The sequence below is a fragment of the Acomys russatus genome, chromosome 16, assembly GCF_903995435.1.
Source record: "Acomys russatus chromosome 16, mAcoRus1.1, whole genome shotgun sequence".
NCBI classification, from domain to species: domain Eukaryota; kingdom Metazoa; phylum Chordata; class Mammalia; order Rodentia; family Muridae; genus Acomys; species Acomys russatus.
In genome coordinates this window covers 25,630,184-25,637,301 of record NC_067152.1, presented here as the reverse complement: position 1 = coordinate 25,637,301, position 7,118 = coordinate 25,630,184, and positions in this window count along the sequence as shown.

The following is a 7,118-nucleotide window of genomic DNA, read 5'->3' as shown; positions in this document are numbered from 1 at the left end:
CGGAGGAAAACAGGGGAACCAGATTCTGACTTTTTTTGTTTTTTGTTTTTCGAGACAGGGTTTCTCTGTGTAGCCTCGGCCATCCTGGACTCACTTTGTAGACCAGGCTGGCCTCGAACTCACAGCGATCCGCCTGCCTCTGCCTCCCGAGTGCTGGGATTAAAGGTGTGTGCCACCATGCCTGGCTCCAGATTCTGACTTTTCATCCTCTGTGCAGCTAACAATAGAATACGGATACTCTTGTGATGCACTGTCACCCTCATCCTCTACTAAAGCTGACTTCCGAGCAGCAGGCATCTGCACATGCTCAGTAGCAAGAAACATGGTAGGAGGCAGACACTCCAGGGAAGATGCCAGAGCAAACCCTGTCCTGCCTGCTTTTACCATTGAGCTACAAGGACAGGAGATGAGCTCAGCGTGTGACAAATACCCTGTTTGATCACTCCTCGTGAATTGCATGTAGGGGACAGATGGGCATGCATGTAAGTAGTTCTCATATACACAAGAACCTGCTGAGAAATGCTGACGGGCAAGCACGTTCATTGCGACACTCCTCATCAAAGTGTCTTCCTAACCGACACACAGAGCAAGCTCAACCACATCATGTGGAGACACGCTCTGTCGTGTGAGCAGAAATCTACAAAAAGGGTACGAGCCTCTAAAGGCCTTTCATCCATCGCAATTATTTTGAAAGTTTTTTTAAAAAATCCCTTTTTTGCTGACTAATTGTGTGTTTTTAATCCTATTAGAATATAGGCTTGATTTTTTTTTAAAGCTGCTAAAGAAATTATACTTTGTAAATCAAGTAATACCAAGCTCTGTGAGATTATTGCCCAAAACGAAAAGGACCTGTCTATCTAAAGAAACGCTGAAGCTACAAACTGCCTGGAGGGAAAAGCCAACTAGTGTTAACATGTGTTGTCATCCATTTATCTGTGACGCTTTTTAGGATAAAAACATCACGAGGCCTTCAGGGTGCCTCGGTAGATGAAGGTGTTTGCTGCCAAAGCTTCCTGGCTTGAGTTTGATTCCCAGGACCCACTGGGCGGAAAGAGAGAACAAACAGCAGCAAGTCATCTTCTGACCTCCACACATGTGCCATGACACATGTACTCACACCCAATAAATAAATGTTTAAGTGTGTGTGTGTGTGTGTGTGTGTGTGTGCTCTCACAGATAGCTCTCACAGATGGATTAATGACGATGACAATGACGATGACGATGAAGAAGATAGGAAAGACAGATGTGTGTATGACAGGTAAGAGTATTGGATGATTAAAATTTATCATCCTTGTACATAGCAATGCGTTATGTAAAAATAAACTGATTTGTTACTTTCCCTTCAGCTCTTTTCCCCTCTTCAAAGCAAAATTCCCAATCATGATTGTCACACGCTTTCATAAGCATAGGCCGAAAGGGGTGTCATTTCCTCCAAAACCCAACGCCAAATTCCTATCGTGTCATTTAGGGGGAAAAAAATCACCAACATGCAAGACAGCTGCCTGTCTCGGGGCTTCAGTTTATAGACATTAAAAACATGAGGAATGGCGCCCTTCTGAGCTGCTCATTCGTCTCCTGGCGATGCACCACCTTCAAACAGACAGGAAACACCGAAGACACAGACTAGTTACGTCTTGTTACCTCTAGTTCCTGGGCATTTCCTGTTAGGTAAGAGGACACGGATCTGATTGGAAGACACAAATCAATTACTTACAAGTAGGAAATCCTGATCCAACCAATTACTTGGCACAAGATAAGTGGTGAAGCTAACCGTATTCATTTGACTCACTTGGAATCGTGTAATCACAGAAGACGCAGATGCTCAGAGCATCCTTACTATCTGTTACGATCTTAATAATGCAGGGTTTTGAGGTTTGCTTTTTTTTTTTTTTTTTTTTTTTTAGGCAAAACATTTTTCATACATGGAAAAGGGGACTACGGTGATGTTTTGATCAGCTTTTCTTTTCCTGTATAACATTATTATTCTGTGATCATTGTCTTTGGGGAAATCTGGACAAAAGCCACGCAGTCTCCCGGGCCTTCTTCTCAGTGAAGGGAACTCAGGCCCAGAAACACGTTCAGTGGAAATAGCAATCCTCCCCACATACTTGTTTTCGACTTTCTGTGTGCCGGGCCCAGAGCTAGGAAGTGGTGATGTCATGGAGAATGAACCAGATGCGTTATGTAACTGAGCTTCCAGCACCAAGAGCAGGAACCTCCACCCCACCCTTGAGAGAGGAGCCTTCCCACACTACAGGGAAGAAAGACAAGATTAAGGGGGTGGGGAGAGGTTGGGCCTTCAGAGTGGGGCTTCAGTTCAGAGAGCCTGTGAACCGACCAAATAGCAGGAGCGTTTGGGGGCACTGATCATGTAGGAAAACTGTGCCCTGCTTCCTAGATTGCATCCCCAGGAAAGGAGCACGGGTCAAATAAGTTGGGGGTAGCACATGGACCGTGGGCAGGAGATGCCAACAAACAACCTACCTATATCTCCTTGCCACCAACCTTCAAGCCCTCACGTAGGAAGAGAGGGTAGTAGCTAAATGCTTAAAAGCAAGAGGCTTGTCTTGAAGGTGTAGCTTAGTCCTTATGTAGGTACTTATGCTGCGTGTGCAAAGCTCTGGGTTAGACCCACAGCACCTGTGTAAACTGAGTATGGTAACAGAAGCCTATGACCCCAGAACTAGAGAGGTAGAGGCAGGAGCATCAGACGATCAGAGTAATTCTTGGCTACATAGAAAATTCAGTTCCAGCCTGGGCTACATAGAACCCTGTCTCAAAACAATTTTTTTAAGTAATAATTATATTTTATAAAAGAAATAAAAAGGCCTCTTCATGGTGGATGGGGGTATATGTGGAGACTTATGGGAGCAAAAGGGGCTGAGAATAAATGACAGATGGGCACTCAGCCCTAAAGAAAAGGTTTAACGTTCCTTCTAAGGCTCCGGGGAACATTGAGGAAGAGGAGGCAGAAAGAATGTAAAGAGAGAAAGTATGCAAAACGCCACCTGCTGGATAAGAGCAGCCATTGCAATCACGAACTCAACAGTCCTGCATGCGGAACTATTTGCTCCTGACAGACTCAGGGAGAAGGAGTGCCATTGACTTCAGTAGTGTATTGCTGGTGTTACCACCAGTCTCCTACCAGTTTGTTTGATAGTTCCAAATAAACGCTCACACAGAGGCCTGTGGTAAAACTAAATGAACGCAAGACAATGCCTGAAGTCGTGGATCTGGAAAGGGGACTGATGTGGGGGTGTGAGGAGGAATGAGAGGGAGGTAGAGATGAGAGGACTAGAGAGTCCTCAGCTCTGTCCTAGGAGTTCAAGCTCCCTCTTCTGGTCTCTTCCGGTACTGCATGCACATGGTACACAGATACGTGCTGACAAACACTCCGTTACACATATAATTAAAAATAAATAAACTCACCCAGGCGTGGTGGCGCTTGCATTTAATCCCGCCACACAGAAAGCAGAGGCAGGTAAATCTCTGTGACTTCGAGACCAGCCTGGTCTACAGTATGAGTTCCAGGACAGTCAGAGTTGCACTAAGAAACCCTGTCTGGGGCGGAGGCGGGGGAGGGCGGCGGGCGTGGGACAACTAAATAAATAATCTTTAAAGAGAGAGAGAAAGGGAGAGATTAATTAGAATGCACTATATATGCATATGAAGTTGTGAAAGAACAGACTACGTCAATTATTTTAAAATATTTATTTATTTACTTTTTATACAATGTTCTGCCCGCATGTGTGAAGAGGGCACCGGATCTCATTATAGATGGTTGTGAGCCACCATGTGGTTGCTGGGAATTGAACTCGGGACCTTTGGGAAAACAGACAGTGCTCTTAACCTCTGAGCCATCTCTCCAGCCCCATTTTTGTTTTTTGTATTTATTTATTTATTTATTTATTTATTGAGATAAAGTCTCTCTAGTAGTCCTGGCTGTCCTGAAATTGTTTTGTAAACCAGGCTGGCCTCGAATTCACAGAGCTCATCCTGATTCTGGCTCCAGAGTGCTGGGATTAAAGGTGTGCATCACTACTCCGGCAAAGCCTGAAGATCTAATACAAACAAAACAAAAACAAAAACAGAAACAGAAAATAGATCTCTAGGGTGAGTCACCCTACCTACCTGCCACTTTGTGCCCTTTGACCTTCAGCTCCCGGGGTCCTACTCCACCTCCTGTAACTTGCTGCCGCCGCCTGGCAATGCACGCAAGAGCCCAGGCACCTCTGAGAGTGAAGTCATGATCCTCTGTAAGAATGGCACCCATGCTCGATTATTCTGTAGCTTACAGTGAATGCACCAAAATCTACATTAACCCCACAATGTTTGATGACTGGTTTTCTTAATAAAATGCAACATTTTTCAAAAGTAGCAACATGTTCCTTTAAAGGGGGGAGCGGGGAGAGAGGACGTGAAATCTCGACGTGGCTAACTTTTCAGTCATGAGCTTGTAGACGTGTAAATACCAACCCCTCAGAACCAACCTGGCACTGTTGCTTTTATGCATGCATGTGTAAGGACGCGAATAGCATTTCCTGGTGTCCAGGAGAAATGTTCCCAGCAAGGAGCTCAAATTTCGGGTTTACACTGTGTCCAGTAGCTGCTAGCCACACATTTCCTCTCTGTTTCTTACTGATTCAGGGAGTTGGGGGGTTGGGAAGGTGAAACCTAGGCAAGCTCTCTACCACTGAATCTATGCCCAACCTACTGAACACCATTTATTGGTGTATCTGTAGATGTGTGTGCGCACTTGGGTGTGGACTTATAAGCGTGTGTCCATGTGTGTGTAAGCCAGGGGTTGGTATTGGGTGTCTTTTCAATCACTCTCCGCCTTCTTTTGAGGCAGGGCCCGTCCCTGAACCCGGAGCTCAGGAGTCTGGTTAGGACGGCTGGACAGTGAGTTCAGGGATCTGTCTGTTTTGCCTCCGCAATGCTGGAGTTATAAAATGCACGTCACTACGCCCAGTCTCCTCGAAAGAACTGGGCATCCAAACACAGGTCCTCACCCTCGTGAGGCAGGCAAGTTACCAGCTGGGCTAACCCCCCAAACCCCTACTAAAAACTTTAAATGTGACTTGTCCAACTTGAGAGGAAATATATAATACACCTTGGATTTCAAAGACAATAAAGAGTTAAGAATGTAAATGTTTATATTATTGTATTTTCAATATATAAGATTAAGCAAAATATAATACTAAAATTAATTTCACCTGTTTATTTTTATATCTTTTGACATGATTACTAGAGCATTTAAAAACAACCCACATAGCTTACATTTGTAGCACACACACACACACATTTAAAACAAGAGGCATATCAAACTATTTCTCTGAGAGGCACTGACTTAGGTGCACAGGAAATACTGGGAAAGCCATTTAAAGTGCAGACTGCCATGTGTGACCTCCATTACACCTAACTCAGCTCTCTGGGTTCCGGGGAGGAGTGACCTGAAATAACAAGGAACACTGTAATTTTTCCACTTCTGGATTTAAGTCGAGTTTAATTTGGGGGCTGGAGAGGTGGCTCAGTGGCTAAGAGCACTTGCTGCTTAATGATGAGGAGCAGAGTTCGAGACCCAGTACCCATGTTGAGTGGCTCACAAGCACTAATAACTCCAGCTCCCAAGGAATCCCGTGCCCTCTTCCGGTCTCGGGTACCCAAATCCACGTGTATGCATACACTCACACGGACGCATACACAGACATGTATACACAAGCATAAGTTCAAAACCCACATTCATAAGTTAACCCAGAAACTTAAAAGAGCGGTAAGTGGGCTCATGAGATGGGTCAGCTGGTAAAGACGCTGGCCAACAAGCCTGACAACCTGAGTTCGATCCCTGCAACTGCATTATGGGAGAAGAGGAACTATTCCAGAAAGTGATCCTGTGACCTCCACACCTGTGCCCATGGCAACACACACACACACACACACTTAAATAAGAGGCACATCAAAGGCCCTGCGGGTTCTAGAACCAAGATCTGATTCATTCACCCAATATAACAGCAGGCCCATTCTCAAAAAATATCTCAGTCGCATCTAAGAAGGTTGCCATCGCAAACCGGAAGCCAGGTGAAAAGAGAAGGAAGCAGCAAGCATGGCATGCAGCCTGCAGTCCAAATGCCTACCTCAGAGACGCTGTCACTTCAGTGACTCAATCCCCTTGGGTAGGTCGACGCTTGACCCCCCTGTGACCACAGTCCTCCGTCTTCACGGTTCACACGACATCAGGGTAGAGTAGAACAGTGTCGTTGGAAGAGCTGAGGACGCTCCCCTAAGTGTGAGCTGTCGCTCTCTGCCTGTTTTCTAGTAACGGAAAAGTCTCCCTCGGCGGATGCCCCATTCCAGGGACCACAGGGCTCAACGTCGCGACACTGGCAGCGCTAACTCACGCTCCCACACTGCTCCAGTGCCCACCTCCAGCCTTGCTTCACGCGAGTGACTTCAGGAATTCACCTCCGTCCACCACACTCTCTTTTGCTCTTGGGTTGGCGCTCCCGCTCCACCACCACCCTTTGAGAAACACAGCAAATGGTCATTATCAACTCCGTCTGGGGTAGCTGTCAGATGCTTGAAATGTACGGTACATTCAGATGACTTTCCATAGCATTTGGGCTGGGTTTTCTTAATTAATTCTCTTAAGTTAGCACACAAAGTCACGGGCCCCATTAGAGCATTTCCATCCATAGGTCACTGTTCCTTGGTGTATATGTATCCCCCTCCGAAGCGGCCCTTCCCTGCCTCCCACAACCTTACCTAACCTTCTGTTGGTCCCTTTTCCCCACTCGAACAGTCCCCAGCATGCTTCTTGTCACCTGGATTCCTTTACCCTCTGTTTTCCTCCCACTTCCCTCTCCTTTAGCAATTATTTTTTTTTTAATCCAGTGATTTAAAAAAAAAAAAAAAAGTGGCACACACCCGTAATCTCAGCACTTGGGGAGGCAGAGGCAGGCAGATCTCTGTAAAGTCAAGGACAGCTTAGTCCACAAAGCAAGTACAGGACACTCAAGGATACCCAGAGAAGCCCTATCTCAGAAAATAAATAAATAAATAAATAAAATAATAAATATAATATAAAGAAAAATTTAAGCTATCATTTTTGGAGCCCAGTT